The sequence below is a fragment of the Camponotus vicinus genome, unplaced genomic scaffold (assembly GCF_025532165.1).
Source record: "Camponotus vicinus isolate PSW18456_S1 unplaced genomic scaffold, iyCamVici1.0 SCAF_3, whole genome shotgun sequence".
NCBI lineage: Eukaryota > Metazoa > Arthropoda > Insecta > Hymenoptera > Formicidae > Camponotus > Camponotus vicinus.
Genome location: NW_028141967.1, coordinates 19,930,583 through 19,935,396, shown reverse-complemented (window position 1 = coordinate 19,935,396; position 4,814 = coordinate 19,930,583). Strand labels below are relative to the sequence as shown.

The 4,814-nt window shown below is 32.6% G+C and overlaps 1 pseudogene; it reads left to right on the top strand.

The window, feature by feature from the left end:
• Window positions 1-1,005: 1,005 nt before the first annotated feature.
• LOC145968598 (uncharacterized) lies at window positions 1,006-4,366 on the top strand (annotated as a pseudogene).
• The last annotated feature ends 448 nt before the right edge of the window (window positions 4,367-4,814 follow it).

The following is a 4,814-nucleotide window of genomic DNA, read 5'->3' as shown; positions in this document are numbered from 1 at the left end:
CACGAACTACTTTGTACAAGTGACATCGATTTCATCATAAATAATTCTTAGATTTTAGACATTTTTTTTACGAAAAATATTTTTATAGATTTTGACGAGATATCTCTTTAAAGCTTATACCTGCATAGGAAACTCGATACACATACGTGTACCTGCAAGCTTGCATACATACGATTATTAACACGGTTAGTTACACGAATTCAGTTGCTTTTCAATACGTGAATACTGTACGTGTGCGCGGATTTTGTAATACATATGAGACCTCTAGTCGCGTCAGATTACGGCTGGCAAAACGGCATATCCAATAATAAAAACGTACATCGCGCATATCTGTTAAGCAATTCACTTTAACGAATAATCTGTATGCAAACTTTTTAATTATTATATATCAAATAATTCGAATCTTTTTAAATGCGAAAGTTTATTTGATATGAAGGAAATTTATTTATATTTTTTCTATCTATCATTCGCTTTCAATCAATTTATAAACAATTTTTTAAAATTGATTCACGATTTTTCGCAACTATCTAATATTTAATTTTAAACAAATAATAATAAACAAAATTTGACAATGACTTGGAATTAAAAATAGGGTTGTAATATTATTATTTTTATGCAAAAGTTATTATTAGATGCTTCTCTATTAAAATAAAATCCACTCCAGATTGATGAAAGAATCTATATGAATAAAGAAACACACCTCGACTCTTCAAATCATATTGCATATATATACGTATATGTTTGCCACGATCAAAGGAAACATAGCAGGATTTATCAGTCGGTAGGGGAGAATCCAGGGCAATAATAAAAGTCAGTGTATGAGAACGCGAAAGAGCAAAAGCGTGACAGCGTCTATCGCGTCACAGATTTGCGTTCACTTAGATAAAACAAACGCCCCTTTGATCCGCCCGTTAAAAAATATATCGTTATCGATAAGAGAAGCGCGGAACTTGGTCGAGAAAACTCTCGCATTTATGTTTCGTTGTCACTCTGAGAAAGCCTCTGCCACAGCTGCGTCCCATGCGAATAACGTTCGTTATAGAAGTTTATTACATTGTGACCGGTTACGACAGCGGATTTTTACAGCCAGTTAGTACTGAAATATAAGACATAGTTGGCATATCGAGCGCAAAAACGTTAACCAGGTGAGGAATCCTTTCTCGCGTTTGACATATACGCTTTTTCTCGCCTCCCTTTCAATTTTCTTTTTTATTTATCTAACATTTTCGTATAATTGACTAAAAAACTACCTCTCATTTATTTTAAAGAATTTTATTTTAAAGAAATATGAATAACAATATATTCTTGTTGACAATTCATTTTTTTTTTTTTAATTTGATTACTTGTTATCGTTTGCAAAAAGAAATTGCCAATCTAATAAATTTTTTAATTATCAAGTGTGGATGTATAAATCCTCAGTCAGTAAAATTGTAATTCAAATTTTTTGTAAATTAAACTTAAATTTTGTTTTTCTTAGTTTCAAAGCTTGATTCTTACAATTTTTCCCCAGTACTAGATATTTTTATAAATATCTTTTTAATTAAGAGTACGCTAAAGCTTGACCAATCGCAAATTTATTTAAGAATATACTGATATTGATTTCTTTTGAAACACTGTATACACATAATCGATATCTTGCTACACTGTAATTACCGTAACACCATGATTAAAAAAGTAAACTGCTCAGCAAAGCGAGATATTTTTCATGATAGCACTCATAACGTCAGATCGGTTCTCGATATTGGATTCCGGGAAGGAAGCAGATGAATAAATATAAAATATCTCGGAAAATACTAGTTATATTTTACACAATCTTTAGATCAAATAAATAAATATAAAATTCAACTTAGTAATATTCGATAATGTTAATTTTTATTACATTCCTTTTTACAACATAAAAAAACTTGATAACTAGTTTTTTTATTAATATTTCAATTTTACGTGTCATTTGATGCATGCATGCTTCATAGATGAATTTATCAATTTATTTCGTTTGATATTGGATGTTACTGTGCTTTTTTTAGCACGATGAAAAATATTGATATCAGATTAAATAAATTAATATCCGAAATTTTTGATTTTAATATATATTCTAAAAAAATGATAAGTTAATTAAGAAAACGATATATTTAAAAGCAACAATACAACTCTTTGTATATCGACTTTACGAACGTCTGAAATATTTGTAGAAGCGGCTCAAAATCTGGTCGTGAGAAAACAGACGGTACATTTACCAGATGATATACTATAATAACATTTGATTTCACGTTACAGGATGCATTCGATGCGCGTTCTGCTATACCGAATACATATTGTGTATTATATTACGTATACAGAATTCGCGCCGAGAGACGAGACAAGAGCGCAATCGCGTGACTAGACGCAGACAGGGGCGAGGAAGCATTATTGAGCACGTGCACATAAATGTTTCTGAACAGGCTCATATTTTACTTCATTCCGAGCGATAAGAACCTTCCACCGCGTGATTCGAACAACTCATTTCTGACAACCCATTCATCGTTTTTTGCAGCACGTAACTTACAATCCACGATTGCGCACTACTTTCGAACGCGTAACGTAACAGATAAAAGTGCACGGGTGCATTTCCTGTTCCACTTACAAACATCCCCAAATATCAGTAGTCTGGATAATGTTTTATAAATTCGCAAACTTTCATCGTGTTTAGCACATTACATCATGATAATTTTATTGCTGAGTAATTCTTAAAAATGTCATTACATAAAAATATTTTGACATTTGTACATAAAATAAAATACAAAAATATTCTTACATGTTACACACACATATATATGTATATATCTATGTGTGTGTGTATATATGAATGTGTAACATTATGTTTCAGCTTATTCGATAGGGTGTTATACAAAGATGTTTAAAGCTATATAAGGATATAGAATATCCCAGTGTCGCTACTCCTCTCGATTACAGAAACTTGAGAATAAACAAAGGGACAAACAGGGATGATAATTTGATTGTTGTATAAAATTAGAAAGCAATAAATGAGAGCTTTTGGAAATTGAAAAGCTTAAGTGACGTAAATAGATAATAAAGTATTGTTCTTTACGTAAAAAATTTATAAAGTTTAGCGTAACGCTTTATCGAAAATTGCTCACGATAATGTATCGATTGTGTTTACTTATTTAAGGTGGCTGTTCTCCGCACTTTCCAGGAAAAAAAAGAGCTACAGATATGAGATTTTATTTTCTTCGCCGTTTTCTGAGCGTGCTTTTGCTGCTCGTCTCCTTGATATGTGCCACACAAGGCAGCAGCCTTCGAACGAGGCGTTCTTCTGTTTTGAATGATATCGGAAACGCATTGAATAACATCGGGCAGACAGTCAAGGATACTATGAAGACCAGAATCGACTCCATGTTCCACCGACATTCAACCTTCGAGCCCGAAACGACAGAGCCAATCTTGGAGCCAGATTGGAGTGGAATGACACCAGACTCTCGACAAATCATAACTGCTCCTATTAGATGTCCGCCTAATCACGTGATAGTAAAAAAGCGATGCCGAATGATCTCTCGTCGACGATAAGATTCTACAAAATTTCAGAGAGCATCTTCCATGAGATTTTTATCGTAAAATAATATAATTAATAATAGCTTGTTAAATAATAAAAGAATTTATAAAATCCGGAATTAAAAATTTCTAAGATTTTCAGCAAGTCCGCATTAATATTATTATATCAAACAGGTTATTTGACCGCATACACATTATATTCTCATAATCATAGCTCAGTATCCCAGGAAATTTATCCATATTCAGATTGCGTAGCCGAGATAGCTCCCTTGAGGAGAATTTAATTATTCATGGTAAGCGCTAATCAATGTGACTTGGCAATCGTTGTTCGTACGTGCCATTAAGATTTTCAGCATATTCATGGAACACAGGTGCAACTACTTCATCTATGTTATTATACTAATATATATGTCATGACACGTCGACATCAGATTTGAATAATACTATAATTACACATTTTATAATGACATTAATATCAATTAATATGCAGAAGTATGTTAATGATTAAATAATTATCCCTTGTTTCTATGTAACAATTTGCTAAACTTATGGTACACTACTTTCCACAGTATACCGATATGCTTATCGTGATACGTCGGCGTAAGACTTGAATAATAACATAAGTATACATTTTATAAATGCGATAATGTATTTGCTGACAGAAGCAAATTAATAATTAGCTTTTATTAAATTTATCATTATCGTTCAATGGTAACCTATTTAATTTACTATTCAAAAAATTGAATTTATTCTGCGTTTACGATCGTCTTGTAAAAATTGTAACCGTATTGTTTATAAACCTTCTCTCTCGTTTGTCCTTTTCTATCTTTACATAAATAATATATGAACTCGAGCAAAACCTCGCCCCTTTAATATTTTCTTTTACGATCTTCAGACAATATCTTACACCCGAGGTCCGCACTAAATACCCGTTCGATTTCTAAATTACACCTGTCACGAATATAAAACGAGTTACGAGCTACGCGATAGATCGAGCGGCATAATAATGGTATGGCGATACATATCGAATTCTTTTTTAATGCCTGCATCGCGTGTAAACTGTAAAAATGGGATCGAGGAGGCAGATAAGGGTATACATTTGTAGGATTAATATATCATTTACTACCCTAGTGCCCCGCGAAATGCCACCTTGCCATTATTCTCTCACCTTATCCGCCACGTATTTCCTCAATTATCAATTACCGATTATTATGCTTATAACACGGCTCTCTTCGCGCACGACAAGCTACGCGTACTTGATTTTTACA